We start from the raw sequence: 19,273 nt of genomic DNA on the forward strand, positions 1-19,273 counted from the left end.
TGTGACCTTTGGCACACTTCACCTCTCTGGGCCACTCTGTCCCCATCTGTAAAATGGGGACAAGATAATAACAATCAGGGCTCTTCCCACAGGGAAGGCTTCCTGTGGGAGGTGGCTTTGCAGATAGGTATTGAATGGCAAGCAGGAGCTCACCACCTAGAACGCTTCAAGTTACAGGATTATGGATACTGAGGAGTGGTATAGACAGGAATGTTGAAAAGTGTGGAGTGGCTGGAGCACAGGGTGACTGGGACTGAGGCAGGACATATAGCTCAGCTCAGGCCTGGGGGGTGCAGTATCCCAAATGCCATACTAAAGAATGTGGATTTTGTCTAGGGGTGCTGGAAAGCCACTGAAGGCTTCAAAGCAGGACAGAGTTGGTATCAGATTTGTGTGTGAGGAAGCTCCCTGGTGGCCAGGTGGAGGGTGGATTGGAGCTGGGTGAAGTTTGAGGTAGGAGGGGGAAAACCAGAGGTGATTAAGGCTTTATCAATAATTACACCTGGCTACTAATACAAAGGATGCAAAAGTAATAGTGGCTTGAATAAGGTAGGAACTTTTTTCTCTCACTTAACACAAATAGTTGAGAAATATTATAGTGGCTCCATGATGTCGTCAGACATCTGGACTCCCATCCTTCTGTTCTGCTAACCTTAAGGCCACCTCATAGGCACAAGATGGCTACTGCTCCTCCAACCATCATCTCTGAGTCTGGATAAGAAGAAAGAGGAAGGGGCAGGGACAAGAAACGACATCTGCGAACTGAGTCGGCTCTGTTAGAAAGCTTTGTTAGAAGTCCAACCCAACTACTTCTGTTTAGATCTCATTGGTCACTCCTGTCTTGGCAAACAATGACGGAACTGTAGATTTTTAGCTGAGCACATTTTCAGCCCCCACAGTGTTACTAGGAATAAATGGTGGGCAACCAGAAAACTGTCCCTAAGTCTCTTAGGATTAAAAGGTAACATTTTTTTTATTGCTTTTCCATTCCCTTGCCTGGGTCCCCAGATCCCCCTGGTCCCAGGTATGTGAATATTCTGCAAAGAGATTGTAACAAAAAAAGAACATTGCTGCTTGTATTCATGAGGGATGTGGCAGGGATCTAAGCCTGAGCTTAAGCTTTGTGCACTGTAGAACCAGATATGTCTCGTGAAAGGTGGGCCAGCTAATGGCAGTCTTGTCGCAAGGGGTGGAAGAGCCACCTGGAAGAACTCATCATCCTAAAGGGGAAGTAATAATAATGACATAGTAATAATGATTATGGAAGGCCGTCTTTTCCAAAGATGAGATTGACACTCCTTCCACCGAGAGAGAGGGTCTGTGTTCCCTCCCTGGCTGGCTTCCTGGCTCTCTCCTCTCAGGATTCTTGCCCTTGGACCTCAGTCACCATGCTGGGAGGAAGCCCACACCAGCCTATGTGGGGAAACCACATAGAGAGGAGCTGAGGCTCCAGCTGTCAACCAACACCAGCCTCAGGCACGAGGGTGAACAAAGTTTTAGATGTTCCCAGTCCCCAGTCTTCAAGTCATCCCCAACCTTCCTGTCTTCCAGCCGAAGCCTCCGACACCATGAAACAGAGAAACTGTCTTCTCTGTGTCCTGTTTGAATATCTAAACCACAGAGTTCATGATCATAATCTTTTTTTATGTCACTGGATTTTGGGGGAGCTTGTTTCACAGCCATAGTCACTGGATCAATGAGCGCTAATGGCAATAGCAACTACTGTTTGTTGAGATTCATTATGTGCTTGGCTTCCTTCTAAGGCACCCTTGGTGTGTGTAAGGAGGCTCATTTGTTATCTGAAAGGGTCACTGCCCCTAGCTGGTGATTAGTGCTGAGGGCCAAGGGAGTGGAGCAACTAATACACATTGTGGATTTCACAGGAAGGAAGTATATACTTCAGCTGGGCCAGAAGGATGAGTGGACTCAGAGAGGCAGAGAGGAAAGGGCCAGATGCCAGAGGCAGAGAAAGAGTCATCTCTCACTTTCTTATGACAATTGTATTTCCAAAAACCTCGCTGGTGAAAAGAGCACTGAAGCCGGGAACCATTAGTTGTTTCTTGGCCCTATCATGAAGCAACTCTGAGCCCCCTCTCTGAGGCTTGGGGTCCTTACTTGTCAAGTTTGGATGGTAAAACCTGCCTGTATTTCCCACACATGAGTCTGTGCTCCCGCACTCAGTGGGAAAACCTAATGGGGCACCAGAGGGACTGTGTACTCACAGAAAAAATGTTACGAAGAGAACGTACTGACAGATGAAACTTTCAAGTCAACCCTGGGGTGATGTAGCTAACAAGAGAAAGCAATTAAGGAGAGAGAGTGGCTTTCTGGAGCCCATTTTGTGTCTGGGGTTTTATAGAGGACGCTGCGTTCTTATTTTAAAGGATTTTTTTGTCGTTGTTGTTGTTATTTGGCTTGCCAGGGAAAAGAGAGAGAAAAGAGTTTTGAAAATGGGATGTGCAGGAAGACAAATTTGTGGAGTATGAAAAGGGGAAGTAATGGGAAAGGGAAAGGTTACATGAGCTGACTCACTAAGAAAGTGATGGTACCATGGACTGAAAACTCAGTGAGCCAACAAGTCCAGGGCTACTGTTAACAAGCAAGACTGATCACTCATGCAAATGTTTCCAAGGCTAGTAAGTCTAGAATGATCATCGGGAAAGGAAGCGATTTTTTTTTTGTTTGTTTTTTCCTACAAGTTTTAGATCTGGGCTGAGAGCTTCTATTATCTTCATGACTTGGCTTTTGGGGTCTGCATTTAGAAAATAAATCACAGTATGCTTGAGCTGGAAGAGACCCAGCTTTTCCATTTTACAGATGAAGAAACCAAGGGCCCAAAATCTCAGTTGGTGGACGAGAGAGCTTGGGATTTGGAGACAGAAGAACTGCTATATGCCCGTGAGCAGGCCACTCCCTTCCAAACTTCAGTTTACTCACCTATATAATGAGCATAACAGACCATCTTTTCCTACCATCAGGGATCTGGGAGATTTTTGGAATGGGTTCCAAAATAGACAGAGTGATCTCAGGATGCATCAATAGAGATAAGCAATCTAGAATAATGGAGGTGACTGTCCTACCCAACTGTGCACTGGCCAGACTACACTTGGAGGTCTATTGGGCCTCCATGCTTGAAGAGGGGTGTTGGGAAACTAGATCATATCTATAGAGGAAGGAAGCTCCTTTAAGAAAGAGCTTGAAACATGTCTTGTGAGAAACAACAATTTTGGGTTCTAAAGAGAAGACTCAGAGAGAGGGATGGAAGAACTTTCCTCAAATCTCTGAAGGCGTAAGGGATGAGATTTATTCTGGGAGTTCCCAAGGACTGGTGAGTAAGTGGCAGACTTTGGCTTGACTCAACCCAGGGTCTGGGTCACAGTTGGCCCCACTGATAATGATAGCTGATGTAGTTCTCGGTAAGGGTACCAGGAAGGACTGCCTCAAAGTTTCCCAGAGATGTAATAGACTGCTTCAGAAAGGGGCTGGCTTCCTGGGTCCAGAAACATTAAGGTAGAGGAGTGAAAGGGAATCAAGGACTAAAAAAGGAGAGGAACAGGGCAAACTGTAGGACCATATAGTAAGTCTTTCAGGCAGGACTGGCTACATAAGTTGAGGGGTCCAGAGAAAAACAAAAATTCAGCTCTTGTTAAAAAATGATTAAAAATTTCAACATGGTGAAATCAAGCTGTGGCGTCTCCCAAGCATGGGGCCCTGTGGGTTGCACCACCCTGGTTTCAGATTCCCTGGGTCATATGGTCTCTGTCGCGACTACTCACTTCTGCCCTTGTAGCTCAAAAGTTGCCATAGAAAATGCGTAAACGAAGGGGCTATGGTTGTGTCTCAGTAAAACTTTATTTACAAAAATAAGTGGCAGCCAGATCATAAAAACACGATTTTGGCTCATGGGCTGTATGTAGTTTGCAGACCCTGTTTAGAGTCCTGGGTCATCACAGCCATCTTGGGCTGGTGCTGTCCTGAGCCATGTCTGGACGGCCTCGGTTTCACATTTGAGCCAGTACAGACTCGCTCTCCTTACCTACTTCCCCCACCTGGGGGAAAATAGCTCTGACTTGAGTCCCACGTCTGACTGGGATTCCTTCCACCCTGACATGGATTTTCCATCAGAGATTGAGAATGAGTAAGTGAACCCCAAGTTGCCATACTCCCCTCCAAGAGCAGATGCCAGGACAGAGGAGACTGGCCCTTGCCATACTCAGGTAGAACCTGCTTTGCTTCCCAGGTGAAAGAAAAGAGATGGAAAATTTTCCAGCCTCCAGGACCAACAGTGAAAACTCCCTGTTCAGAGACCATGCTGGAGCAGGTTCCAGAGAAGGGGCATGTGTTCTTGTGGGTGGGAATAGCGTTTGCTGTTTTCTTTCAGCAAGGCCCAGGTTGGGCCTCAGTCTCTGAGAATATCAGGTGCTTTGGCATTCAAAACGTCTTTATGAATTCACAGAGTCCTGACACTCAGGCGGGGCTCTCTGGGCTGGGGTTTCCGCATGTCTCTTTGAGCTCTGTGATGTATACCCCAGACCCAATGGATGTTCCAGAGACTGGGTGCCCTGAAGATGAGCCCGTGGTTCTGTCTGCAACCTCATTCTGCAGAATTCATGAGGGATGAGGATGAGAGAGAAGTCATCACTCCTCCTTGTCTTTGTCTACTTAGCCTCCCAGAGGATCTTGGTTTCTGAGTCAAAAAGAGCTGGCTTCAATTTCATCTGGCCTAAGCCTCAGATGTGAGCCACACACGCTGCCCTGGAGATTCAGAGCATGCCCCACCTCATACACCACACTGCCTTTTTTGCAAACAGGTTGAACTCAACTCTTCTGCATTGAGGGAAGCTTTCCTGGGGCCATATTTTCATTCAACACATAGTGATTTCACGCTGGTGTTTTTCCTAGGCTCGGTGGATGGGAAACAAAGATGAATAATGCATAATTTCAACAAACGCTTACTGGGTGTGCATCACGTAGCAGATGCTGAGGATAAAACAGTGAAGAAGACTTGAACCCTGACCTGGTAGATTGCACAGTTCTGCTGGGAAGGCAGACAAGAAAAAACAATGATGAACAGAGGGCCTGGCACGCTGCCTGCTGGGGTAGGCAGGTGGCAAACACTGGGAGGAAGCCCTAGGATCACGGATGGACATGGCTCCCGCCTGGGAGGATTTCCCAGTCTTGTAGGGAATTAGTGAGACCCTTGAGCACCCCCAGATCCCTGCAGCTTTGGAGGCTGGACATCCGTGCTGAAGCGCGTGCTGAAGTTCCAGTGAGTCGGTGGGGGAGGTGAACACTGCCCCAGAGCACTGGGTGTTGGCCTCTGGGGAACAGAGAGAGGGAGCTTAGGGAACAGACAGAGGAAGTTGGAGGGTCATTTTCTTGCAGGGAAATAATTATTGCCCTCCTCCCCTGCAATTTGTAGAGGAGGGCAACTTTTAGGAATAATGGTGTGTTAGGAGTTGAACTGTATTCCCTCAAAAGATGTAGAAGTCCTGACCTCCACTACCTGTGAATAGGACCTTATTTGGAAATAGGATCTCTGCAGATGATGAGAGTTAAGATGAAGCTATTAAGTCATTGAGGTGGGCTGGAATCCAATATGACTGGTAATATTAGATTCCAGCCTATATAATATTCTTATAAAATGGGGAAATTTGAATATATAGACACACACACACACACACAAAACACAATGTGAAGATTGGAGTTCTGCTGCCACAAGCCAGGGAACTACCAGCAGCTCAGAGAGAGGCCTAGAACCGAGCCTACCCTGGCGCCTTCAGAGGCAGCATGACTGCCCACCTTGATCTCGGATGTCCAGCCTCCAAAACTGTGGGATAATACATTTCTGCTATGTAAGCCCCCAGTCATTGGTCATGGCAACCCTAGCAAACTAATACATGCTAGAAGGACCCAAACTTCTAACTGTATTCGTTTCCTATTGCACCTGTAATAACCATAAACGTATCTTAAAATAACACAGATCTATTATCTTACAGTTCTACAGGTCACGAGTCCTCAAATCAAGGCATCAGCAGGGCTGCATTCCTTCTGGAGGTTCTAGGGGAAAATCTGTGGCCTTACCTTTTCTAGCTTTCAGAGGTCACCTGTGTTCCTTCTTCCATCTCCAAAGGGCATCCTTTCAACCTCTGCTCCAAATCAGGAGCTGTGATCCAGGTTCTCACCTCCTCTCTGCCTTTCCTGTTCCCCCTCAATCCCACACTTTTGGTCAACCAGGGGTTCCTGTGCTTCTTGCCTGTTGGCTGTGAGTTCCTAGATTCCTTTCCAGCCCACAGCCACTGGCTCCGTGGAAATCCTGGGGCCCCATCTCTAGGGCTGTCCATCCAGATAGTGAAGACACTGCTGGTCCCCCGCTGAGCAGAACCTGCTGGTCAGCCAACATGCACCTGGCGCCCAAACTCACTTTCCCTCCCTCTCTTTCTATGTGTGTGTCATGTTTGCAGCTCAAAAGCAGATTGGGGGCTTTATTTAAGGAGGAATTTCCAACTGCCAGTGCTCTCTGGGAATAGTGCAGGGTAGGGTCCTAGGGTAGCTCACTTGAAGAAGGCAGGATCCTGCAGATCTTAAGAACTTGGGCTTTTGAATCAATTGACCTGAGGGAATCTGCTAGTTATAAGCTGTATGACCTTGAGCCTCAGTTTACTTGCCTGTAAAATAGGAATGATAATAATAGGATGATGTGAGGACCATGTTAGGGTCACAAACTGAAATGCCCTCAAGGTAAATGAATGAAGCAGCCCAGGCGGAAGACACCCACAGCCTCATTGATCATCTCTTTTTTGATAGACATGGGGATGAGAAACACACCTCTTTCTTTAGAGCTATAGGGAAACTGACAGGGCAATCATTACCATAAGAATCAGGGGCTGGGCACGGTGGCTCATGCCTGTAATCCTAGCACTTTGGGAGGCAGAGGCAGGCGCATCACCTGAGATCAGGGGTTCAAGGCCAGCCTGGCCAATATGGTGAAACTCCATCTCTACCAAAAATACAAAAATTAGCCGGGCGTGGTGGTGCATGCCTGTAGTCCCAGCTATTCGGAAGGCTGAGGCAGGAGAATCGCTTGAACCTGGGAGACGGAGGTTGCAGTTAGCTGAGATTGTGCCACTGCACTCCAGCCTGGGTGACAGAGCGAGACTCCATCTCAAAAAAAAAAAAAAAAAAAAAAAAAACCAAAAAAAAATTCAGGGATGCCCAGCCTCAGTGTGGGGAGACAACAAGGAGAAGTGGGGACTGTGGAAAATTGGAGATCACATGCCCAGCTCACTCCAAGAGCAGTGGGGGTTGCAAACCCAGGGATGGGGCAGAATGGCCCAGCCTGAGAGGGGACCTGCAATCTGCGGCTCTGACCTCATGGGCTTTAAAGAATTTCAGTGCCCGGGCCACACCCCAGACCAGTGATAGCAGAAGGTCTGGGTTAGAACCCGGGCACCTGTAATTTTTAAAGCTCCCCTCCAGTGATTTCCTAGTTTTAGAACCACTGTCTGGCAGTGGGGAGGAGGCGGTCAGACCATGGGGCTCCCAGGTGGTTGGGCCAGGGAGACAGACTGAGGGAGAGAAGGAGTTGGTGGTGAGATTTGGGGGTGGAGCACCATCCATCTGCCCTGCAGTGCGACTCCTCACCATGTTCATAAAAGCTTCACAAGTTCAACGTGCCTGATGTCACTGGATTCTGGAAAAGGGGCTGAGTCTAGCATTAAATGATGGGGGAGGGAGGCTGGAACAGCTACTGTGAATAAGAAGAGCGGCTGCTTCAGGTGGAGGAGAAGGCTGATATTCTTGTGGCATTGCCTAGTTGTGGTGGGTCTTTCATGGGGAAAAACACAACCTTTTTCAAAATCCAGGCAAGAAAATTTACAGAATGTGCATCTACACAGTGTGGGGCTTGCAAAGCCACACTGAATCCTGATGGATTGGAAATTAGAAAGACAGAGCCTTTGGGAGTTACAGAGTAAGCAACTAACATTAGGAGCAAATGTGCAGGGTTAGCTGCCCAGGACCCGAAATGAAATAAAATGCCTCAACCACCTCCAGCTTGGTCGACTCTAGCTTAAAGTTCAACCCTGCCTCAAAGGAGATGAAGATAATGGCACGTGTAGAAAATGACTGTCAGAAGTTTAATAGAATGTTTAAACAAATGGGATCTTGATCACCTCGAGGAAAAGCTGTGAGACATTCAATTGGATCATTAAACAGAGGCAATGAAGGAGAATGACTCATTAGGTCGCATGTATCTGATGAACTTGGCACCTCTGCCAGGTAAATAAAAATTACTCTCATGGAAATAAAACTTTTGTGGTTTGCTATTGGTCTTTATTTTGTTTTGCTCAGATATGTGAGGCTCTCCCTGTAATATTTCATTTCAACATCCTGTAGGGCGGGTGTGGGGTTTAAGAGAGGTTTTAATTTTTGTCAGCTTGCATATTTACCTCCATTGTTTATTTGTGTGTGGTAATGTAGGAGGCATTCATTTTATTAGGGAAAATGGGACGTAATTTTTTGTTTTTTGAGACAGGGTCTTGCTCTGTCGCTCAGGCTGGAGTGCAGTGGTGCGATCATGGCTCACTGTAGCCTTGACCTCCTGGGCTTGAATGATCCTCCCACCCCAGCCTCCCAAGTAGTTGGGACCATGGGCGCATACCACCATGCTCAGCTAATGTCTTTTTTTTTTTCCTTTTTTTAAAAAATCTTTTTGTAGAGAGGAGGTCTTGCCATGTTGCCCAGGTTGGTCTTGAACCCCTGGGCTCAAGTGATATTCCTGCCTTGGCCTCCCAATGTGCTGAGATTACAGATGGGAGCCACTGTGCCTGGCTGCAATGTCATTTTAATAGACCTTAATTTTATCTTTGTTTAGTGGACCAGGTAGAGTGGTCCTGCTGTATGGTTTCCTGAAGCCAAGCGTTGGAGAAAAGAAGCAGGAATTAGGCGTCTGGCTCTGCAGAGGTGCGGAGGAGAAAGTGGCTCTGCGGTTGGTGCATGGAGACCAGTGCAAATGGAAGAAAGCTTGCAAACTGAGCGAGGAGGGTAGAGCCAGAATAAAGGAAAAAATATGGAGGGAGAAGCAGAGCCTCATAACCCGCCCCAGGCAGGCTTGCTGGAGTGCCATGGATTTAGCCAATGGGTTGGCACAGGACAATCTTTTCTTTAATAGAGCTAGGTTAACTGAGAATAATTGAGCCCATGGAATTTTCAAGGTTTCTGACCATATGTTCTGAGGACTTCACTGTACCAACCCCTGCAGAGACCAAAAGGAACTTCTGGAAGACACCGGTTCCTAGGAAGTGAATAAGAACTAGGAAGAAGTTGTTGTTGTAAATTTAGCTTTTGGAACAGGGCCTGGCACCCGGTAGAGACTCTATAGATACTTGTTGAATGACAACATGAAGGTAAGGTCACACTGATTCATATATGGAGTGAATAAATGAAGATAATTTCATACTGATTCATATCTGGAAAGAAAATTAGAGCAGAAGTGCTCAACCGAGAAATTCTGTGAATGAAGAATGTTGGAAAAAATTGTGCCTTGTTGTATGTGTTCATGCGAGCTATTCAGGTTTGAACCCCTGGCATCTCTGCATTTGTTTCCCATGGAGAGAAGAAGACAAGGATTGTGAATGTGGGTCTGGCTCCAATCAAGGTGAATGTCTGCTCTAAGAGCAGGGAGGTGGCTGACAGACAGTCTGCTTTGCATGTGCTGCCTCTTGGTTCTTCCAAAGCTTTTAGGGGTGGCTATTTCTATGCATATGTAATGACTCATGTCACAGGTGAGTCAAGAAGTCCCAGCAGCTTTCAGCTAGATTCTCAGTACCTTTGAATTGATATTTAAGGCCATCATATTTACATTAAACACAGAAAATCTTGAGATTTGTGTTTTTGAAAAGACGAGGTGTATATTGGGTCATATAAATTTGGATTCCTCCTAGCTCTTACTTACTCAGTGTGACTTCAGGCAAGTTACTTAATCTCACCATGTGTCAGTTTCCTCCTCTGTAAATGGGGTGATTATGTTTCCCAAGTCACAGGATTAAGGGAGTGACCCCATGAGTTAATGAATGTAAAGTACTTATAACAGTGGTGAGGAGTCCAGGTATTAGTTACTATTGGTATTAGTTGGTTCTTGCATTGCTATAAAGAAATACCTGAGATTGGATAATTTATAAAGAAAAGAGGTTTAATTGGCCTATGGTTCTGCAGGCTGTACAGGAAGCATAGCAGCAGCAGTAGCTTCTGGGGAGGCCTCAGGGAACTTACAATAATGATGGTAAGCAAAGGGGGAGCAGACGTCTTATATGGCAGGAGCAGGAGGAAGAGAGGGAAGAAGAGGAGGTGCTGCACACTTTTAAACAAGCAGATACCACGAGAACTCACTCACTATCTTGACACAGCACCAAGGGGAAAATCTGCCCCCCATGATCCAATCACCTCCCACCAGGCCCTACCTCCAACATTGCAATGGGATTACATTTCCATGTGAGATTTGGGGACACAGATTCAAACATATCAGTGTAGTTGTTCTGTTTTTTTTTTTTTTTTTTTTTTTTTTTTTTTTTTTTTTTTTTTGAGACAGAGTTTCATTCTGTTGCCCAGGCTGGAATACAGTAGCATGATTTTGGCTCACTGCAGCCTCTACCTCCTGGGTGGAAGCAATACTCCCACTTCAACCTCCTGAGTAGCTCCTAAGTAGGCGTGCACCAACATGCCTGTCTAATTAAATTTTTTTTTTTTTGTAGAAACAGGGTCTCACTGTTTTGCCCACTGACACTGGTCTTGAACTCCTGGGCTCAAGCAGTCTTCTCGCCTTAGCCTCCCAAAGTGCTGGGATCACAGATGAGAGCTACCGATCCCAGCTATCATTGTTCTTAATCAATGGTAGCAATGTTTTTTTTTAATGGAGGGAGGGGTAAAATTTGTCAGTTATATGTTTGTTTGTTGAATGCATGGGCTCTGAGGATTAGACACCAGGCACTGTGCTAAACACATTGTATCCGCTGTCACTGGATCTCCACCATGACTCTCAGAAGAAGGTGGGTGCTACTGAGGTTCAGAGAGGTGCAGCAATGTGCCTGCTGGAACACAGCTGCTAAGCAGTGGTGCTGGGATTTGACTGCAGTGAGGCCAAGGCTTTTCCTTAGGCCTCAGGGTGGTTCTGAAAAGGATCAGGATGACCTGTGGTTTACAACTGAGACGACCTTTGGGTTGGGAGTGGGGATCAGCCTGTGGGAGTGGGGATCCATGTGCTGGATTCCTCTTGGTTGGAGGGTCCTCACTTGGAGTGTGAGATTGGGGCTCATGGCTCTAATTGGGCAAGCAGTCTCTAGACTGTCACCTTGGTAAGTCAGTTCCTCCTGGTGGAGAGGGGGAAGCCCTTGGAACTGCAGCCAGGAGGAAAGTTGCTTGGGTGAGGGCCAGGTGGGCAGAGCTGAAACCAATGTGGTCAGGAGCCCAGGAGGCAGAGCATCAAAGGAGCCCAGGGCATCGAAGCTGCCATGTGTGGGACTAGGGCCGGCAAGAGGGCACAGTGGTGGAAGCTTCAGCAGTGACCACCAGTGTCTGGGGTCAAATTTAAAACAATCACAAAAAACACCAACCCCTGAAGCCCTCAGGTGTTGGTTGATGGTAAGATATTTTTGAACCCAGGTGAGATTCCCTCGGGTGAGTCCTGGAAATTGGGATGCAGGTCGGGTTGGAGGGAGGGCTGGCATTCAGCAAAACCAGGCAGTAGCAGAGAAACTTGGTAGTTATCTTTTTCCCATTTCACAGATCAAGAAATAAAGGCCTGGAGAATTGTAGCAACCTGCTCAAGGTTGATCTGGTAGAAAGTGGAAGATCTTGCTCATTAATTCAAGCACCACATGTTTTCCATCTTTTGAATTGGCCATTAATCCATTCAGCAGGATTGTAGCCTCAGAGTAATATGCGGATCTAAGCAGGATAGAGGGGCAGGGTAGAGACACGAATGTAGATGCAGGATTAAAATGCAAAATGCTGTTATGATCTGAATTGCTTCTTCAGGAAGGCACCCTGGGCCTTCAACAGGGTTAGGGAACCAGAATCTGCAGCCAGGAGGCTGTGGGTCTGCATCTTCCACCCTCCCTTTCCGAAGGTGGGCGAGGATAGGAGTGGACGTGGCTCCCTCTCAGAGAGGTGTGGGTTCGATGTTGGGCAGCGCTTCTCTGGGAAGACTGAGAAGTTCAGTAACAGTGCCTGGGACTGAAGGTGGGCTGAGGGAGGGGAGCATCTTGGGGGGATCACAGGAACTGTGGGTGCCTTGCCCCTATCCCCTGTCTGGGTGACCCGATGGCCTGATTCCCTGTGCCTGACACTCAATGTTTCCCTGCCGAGGGCTTTCCTTGGGCCCTGGATCCTGCTTTGGGGAATTGCTGCCCTGTGGGAGAAGCCAGCAACCACTGACTGTTGGGAACTGGTGTATTATAAATATATACACCCGAGCTCCCTCACCCTTGGAAGCCTGGGGAGATAAGTCTGAGGCATGTGCTTGACACTGCCGCCTAGAGGTCCCCAGCAGGATCACAGGCCAGTCACCCCCAGGGGCCGTTATCTTGATCAGCCTTTATCGACACCTTCCTTTTCCTGTATCAGTTCCCTACCCCCTGTCAGTCTTCCTTGCCCCTTTCATATAAGCTACTTGTTCTGGAACCCTTGTCTGAAGGTCTCCTCCTGGGATACCCAAATTAAGAAACTCTCTATTCTAAGACCTGGCCACTGATTCCCCTTTAAATGCTCCGTTGGTACTTTTGTCCCCTCTTTGTGACAGTGGACCTGTTGGAACATATCCTCACTGTTGACTTGGGAACTTGGATTATTTCTTCCTGGGCAACCCTGCCACCAGGGCATCCCAGTTCCCTCTGGCAGCCCAGCACACAGGGCATTGGCCATGCATTTAGAACAGTGGATCTCAACCAGGAGCAATCTGGGGACATTTGGCAAAGGCTAGAGACACTTGATTGTCATAGAGGTGCTCCTAATATCTGGTAAATAGAGGCTGGGATGCTGCTGGACATCCTATTCTGCACAAGACAGCCCCCCGCAACAAAGGATTATCCAGCCCCACAGTCAGTGGTGCAGAAATGGAGAAACCCTGTTTTAGATGATGGAAGCCAGTAGCCCTGGCCTGATTCTTGGGAGTCCCATGCTACAGGACAGACCATCAACAACAGAAGCAGCCCTGGAGACTCACCCAATGGCACCCAGCAAGGTAGCTGGGGGCGGAGGAGACCAATTTCTTGCTGAGAATGTGCCAGCATCTTTGAGGTGCTAAGGAATCAGCTGGGAGGAATCTCAGAGAAGTAGCACCACAACCAGATAAGTCTTAGCTGCCTGATTGTACAGGTGTGAGTGGCAAACTCAAGATATTACAAGTTATGTAAAGGAAATAGCGCATTTTCATCCGCAATGGAAAAATGGAAGCTGCCTGACGGAGCAGCTGTGGCTGTAGCAGCCACCACCAGCCCCAGGCTTGGCTACTGTGGAAGGTGCCACTATTTGCATTTTTATGAATCTGGAGTTAAAGTGGCTGTGAAGATCAACCTGGACAACAGGCCAGAAGGGAGGGGGTACAGTGAAAGCCTGTAGAGCTAGAGAGGAGAGACAGTGGTTTCTGCAGGAGCTGGGCTCCGATTTGGCTTTGTTTTCTCTCCCACCACTGCTTCAAGCTCCTCTCCACCCCTTGTTGACCTTCTGGGCTGAGCCTCCAGCCTTCGGTTCTCTTTGGGGAATTGGAACAGACTCAATTTCAGGCTTAATTAAGAAAACCCACTGTAGGGCATCCAGCAGGAAGGGCCCCCAGGAGCCGCCTGGGGAGGTGGAGGTACGGTAAATATCTGGGTGCCGGCTGCTTGGGTGTGTCCGTGTGTGGGCATTTCTGCAGCTGTTCATGTATTACACCAGCGCTTCTCAAACGTTTGTGGGCTTGTGACTCACCAGAGGTTCTTGTTAAAATGCAGGCGGTAGGGCCTGAGACTACGTTTCTGCCAGGCTCTCTGGCGATTCTCCATTTTGGATCACTCTTTGGACAGCAAAGTGTCACACTTCAATTTAAAAAAAAAGTAAAGAAAGCCCAACCCATTACAACTATAATTTAATTTCATTTTCAGCACCAAGCATTTCTCCTCTCCTCAGGTGAGGCTGCCCCTGCTGGGACTGGAGTGGGGAGGGCTGTGGTCTCATCATTCAAGTTGCAGCTTTTTTTTTTTTTTTTTTTTTTTTTTTAAACTGCCACTGCATCCTGGAAGAGGCCGAAAGGCCTTTTCACACAGCTAGTGCTGTCTGGGACTGCTCTTTCTGGGTGGACAAATGGCTGACACCCCAACCCAAGTTCCCCCTGGAGAATGCTATACAGGGACCTCTCTCCAACCCTCCCCAAATGCACTCTTGGTCTGATTGTTGGTCCTGGCCCAGGCTACATACCCCTGGGACTCCCAGAGTCTGGCAGGCTGCCCTCCACAGAGTACTGGTGCTTGGGAATAGGCACATACCCTGGGTGCCTTAGTCTGCTTGGGCTGCCATAACAAAATACCCTAGACTGCATGGGCTTAAACAACAGAAATTCTATTTCTCACTGTGCTGGAGGCTGGAGGGCCAAGATTATCCAGGAGCTGGCCAGGTGGTTTAAGGTGAGGACTCCATTCTTGGCTTGCAAACGGCCACCTTCTCATTGTATCCTCAGGTGGCAGGGAGAGCAAGTGAGCTCTCAGGTGCCTCTTATAAAGACACGGATTCTATTGGATCAGATTCCCAATTTTGTGGCTTTAATTCAAACACAGTCACATTGAGAGTTAGGGCTTCAATATAAGAATTTGGGGGAGATGCAATTTAGCCCCTAGCATTGGGCCTGCCACACTAGCAGGCTGCTCTCCTGGCTCTGCCGTTGTAGGTGGCTCCTGCCAGCCACCAGCCTTAGGCTTACCTTGCATGACCCTGCGCCCCACCCCCTGCCCCCCCAATTCCTGGACACTCATATTAGGCACCATCAAGAACTCCATGAACTTTGTTGACACTTAGGGTGGCCTTTGTGAATCTGCAGCTCAGTAGAAATCCAGCAAGGGAGAGGACAGCTACGTCCTCATCCTGCAAGCCCTCCCCACCAGCCTACCCAAATAGTTCTCCTGGGCTTCCCCTCACTTGGCTTGGGAGGCAGAGGAATGACCCCCTCTTCTCACACCCATAGCAAAATGCTGTGGTACTTGCTACCGGAGCAAATTCCCTCCAAAAATCTATAGCCTTCCCTTACAGAGGTAATGGCAGTTGATGGGTTTGACAGTTAAGTAGCCCATTTGACTATCTTTTAAATAAATAAGCACTTACATAGCACTTGCTAAATGCCAAAAGTTGTTCTAGGTGCTTTATATCTTATTTAATCCTCATAGTACTCCTGTCTGATAGCTATGATTATTAACCTTACTTTACAGATGAGGAAACTGAGGCTCAGAGAGGTTAGGTAACTTACAAAAGTCACACAGCTTGCACATGGCAGAGTGAGGATCTGAATCCCAGCAGTCAGGCCTCCCATCACTGCTCTCTATAGCCTCTCAGAGGCTGGGATGTAGGTGTTAGCATCTCTCTCACAAGAGAGGAAAATGAGGCTTAAGAGGGGAAATAATTTTGCTGAGTTTACATACCTCCTAAGTGGCAGAGGCCAAATTCTAACTTGGGCTGATGGCTCAAAATCCACTGCTCTTCTCCCCAGGGTTATATGTTAAACATCTCTTTCTCACCTACTTCCCCCACCGTTTGGACTTTTGAAAACTTTCAAGCACAATCAGACGTAGAGAACAGAACTACTTCCAAACAGACTGTAATGTGCTTTCCTTAGGATGGAGGTCTCTGGGGATCTGGGAATGAATTCCTTGGCTAGGTTTCCAGAGGAGCTATCCCTTTAGAGTCCTAGAACAAGGATGAGCAGGGATTTGTCCTGCACACACTTCTCTGGAGGTCTTGTCAGAGTGAGCATTTTCAGAAGCCTGGAGCACCCAGGCCACCCACGCCCCCATCTTTCCTGTGCCCTCTACTGCCTAGCCCACTATTCTCACACCCCTGATACTCACACCCTCCATCCTTAGACTTGACTGTTGACAAAAGGACTCTGGCTTTCCAGAGTCTCAGATCCTAAAGACAACTCTGAACCATGCTGTCCTCTGTGACAAGCCCTCCTAACAGTAATAACAACACCAGCTGCTAACAAATAGCATTAAAGTCCCAGCTCACCAGATCTGTGATTCAGCTCCCTGCTTCTTTACTCTGTTGATCATTCTAAATTAAAATGAGACAGGCCGATTGCCAATTTAAACCCTGTAAAGCATTAGCTGATGACCATCTGAAGGTGTGACATCACCTGGCCCCTGGTAGAGGCTCTGTAAATATTTGTGGAACTAATGGGTAAACGGACTTACGAAGGACATTTGAACAGAGGATCCTGAAAGACGCCAAAGCCTTCCCTAGAATTCATCTCCGGTGGTGGCATGACAGCCACTGTGGTTCAGGGAGCTGGCAGAAGTTCAGCAACCTCACCTCCCCGCCCCAGGCCCCTCTCCCACCTTGCAGGCTGAGGCAGCTTTTGAATGATATAATAAGTAGAAGTGCTTAGCTTTATGCTGGGCCGTGACAGCTGTCACAGATGGCCACCTGCTTCCTTGGTTCCTGGGCCTCCCTGCCCACAGGAGGTGCATGACACGTCCTCAGTCCCCTGACACCATAGCCAACACATCCAAAGCCCTTCTGCTAATTTCTGGCTGAAATCCAGATGACCAGCCCACTCATCTGGCCATTGTGGGCTGTGTGTCCCAGCCTATTCCCACATGACACCCAATCCGTCACCTCAGTTTCCACACTACCAACCCACTAGCACTGAGTACTCATCACCCTAATTACTGTCATGGAAGTTGTTGGTGGAGTCGCTGAAGGGGTTACTTTGCCAAACCCATGCCTTCCTCCCATCTGCTCGATCCTCTTTTCTCATTTTACTTCCCTTTGGGGAGCAGAAGGATGCATTTCCTCCTTGGTTTCCATGTGGAATCATTTCTTCCCTTCTGCCCCAAGTACAACTTTAAAGTCAAGCATTTATCAAGACTTTCCAACCAGGCCTTCTCAACGTGTGGTCCCCAGACCAGCAGCATGAGCATCTCCTGGAAGCTGGTCAGACATGCAAGTTCTCAGGCCTCACCCCAGACCCACTGACTTGGGAGCTCTGCAATGGGGCCCGGCATCTGTTTTGATGTCCTGCAGGGGATTCTGACTGGTGCTCAAGCTTGAGAAGCTTTGGTCTAAACAGCAAGTATGCTTTCCCTTGGGAGATTTCTGGCTAATCAAAACATCTTCTTGTTAAGAAAGTTTCAAGGGGAGTTGGGCTTTGTGGGAGGCAGCTCAGCTTCTTCCTATTCAGCCAACAGAGCGTGGGCTTCAGAGTCATCCTGCCTGGGTTTTGGTCTTGCTGTCTGCCTCTTATAGCCTGTTCAGCACTGGGGAGGGTGGTTTACCTCTCGGGGTCTAATTTTCTTTCTCAAATGAGTCTTCATTTTACCTTTTCCCAGGACTCGTGAGTCTCAGGGGAGATTGAAGACATGGAGGTCCTTTATAAACCATAAACCTGGGAGTCAGGGTAGGGGTTACCGCATGACCTTTAGGCACTTCCCAAGGTGGGGGCTCCAGCGGTGTCTCTCTCTCTCTTCCTCTGCACAATCTCTGGGTGCTGAAAGCCTGGGTCTTCTGTTGATGAAAAAAGGAGTTGGGTGTGGGGTGCAGGGCCTGTTGGGAAACTGGGTTTGAAGACAGTGAGAGGCATGCTGGGCATGGGCCAGAAGGCTCCCTCCACACCTGACCTCAGGCTCCCTGGGCAGCTGCCCTGACCCTGCAGGTCGCACCCTCTAGGAACCCTGAGCTGAAGGGAGAAGCAAAGAAGAGCGTAACGTGGCACTGTGCAGCATTCTTCCCATATATTATGTCATTCATAACCCAGATTGCAGGAAAAGGAGAGAGGGGAGAAAGGAGAGGAGAGGGATAACACACTGCTTCAGATTGCTTGATGCAGAAACTGAGGCTGAAAATTACCCACACTCCGTTAGCCTAGCAAAGTACAGCACTTTTCATTATCCTGAGCTCTTTTTATTGTTGCACTCCTGCGTATATAAATTTTCCATAATTGTAATCCCAACTTCTATAGGCTTTTCTTTTTTGCACTAAGCATATTAAAAACATTCTTTAAGATGCTACATAATCTTCAAAATTACCGTTTTAGATGGCTCCCAAATATTTCATTAGGTGGACATATTATAATTTGTTGAACTATTTTCATACTGTGGACATTTAGATTGTTTTTGTAACTTTTTTTGGTGCCATCAAATTATGTTGCAGTGCCAATGTCTTTGGGCATTTAGCTTTTAAAGTCTTTTAGAAGAAATACTTTGGAGTTTGATCATTGTTGGGTTATAGGGTATCAGTCATTTTATGGTTCAAGAAACTTACTTTCCAAAATACCCTGCCACTAGCATTATTTGAACTTAACAGCTTTGCTGCAACCTTGCCAGCATTGGGCATTATTGTTATTCATTCTTTTTGCTAATTTAATAGCTATTGTGTGTCACATCGCTTGCATTTCTTTAGTACTTAGTGATGCCAAACATTTTTTTCTGTTATTTTCTTATTTTTATTCCCTCCTGGGGAAATTTTCACCTCCTGTCTTTTGCATATTGTCTTAACATTATGATTGTTTGGATAAGCTCTTTATATATATATATTAGCTCTTTGATGGGTTTGTTTGCTTATTTGTGGTAATATTCTTCCCTCAGCTCAACCTAGTTTTTAAACCAAGAGCTGTAATCACATAACTCTGTGTACCTCTAACTTATGATGCTTGATAAACTCACGGCATTGCCAGAGGCTGAGCACTTCGAGTACTGGAAGTTTAATTTGCAATGAAAAGAATTGGCAGTCTGGACAGGGGTGCGTTTCTGAGAGTCTGATGTCTTAAGTGCAGTGCCAACTGTGAAGTTTGGCATTCTCCCCTCCTATGCCCTGAGTTTCCCTTTTCTTCTCCTTTCTTCTAACTGCAGCTGGGGATGAATCCAAACAGGCATCCCGCAAATAAATAGCAAGCTCTGTTGCTGCCATCGGTCACTGCAAAAGAAATCACTGTTGGGATCTAACTTCCTTTACCACCTTTTGGGACACCCCCCTACCCCCCTGGGTATCTTTTGGGTTCCCTGGGACCCAGGTAAAGCTGACTCTCTCTACTCACGAC

The 19,273-nt window shown here is 47.4% G+C and overlaps 1 long non-coding RNA gene across 1 annotated transcript in view; it reads left to right on the forward strand.

Annotated features, from left to right (window-relative positions):
• The window catches only part of LOC115832121, a 42,771-nt gene that overhangs the window by 11,641 nt on the left and 11,857 nt on the right, over positions 1 to 19,273 (forward strand). Inside the window, exon 4 of the long non-coding RNA XR_004027561.1 lies at positions 10,758 to 11,045. This is a non-coding gene — a long non-coding RNA (uncharacterized LOC115832121). The remainder of the gene's footprint in view (positions 1 to 10,757; positions 11,046 to 19,273) is intronic.

This window comes from Nomascus leucogenys, chromosome 21 (genome assembly GCF_006542625.1).
Source record: "Nomascus leucogenys isolate Asia chromosome 21, Asia_NLE_v1, whole genome shotgun sequence".
Lineage (NCBI taxonomy): Eukaryota > Metazoa > Chordata > Mammalia > Primates > Hylobatidae > Nomascus > Nomascus leucogenys.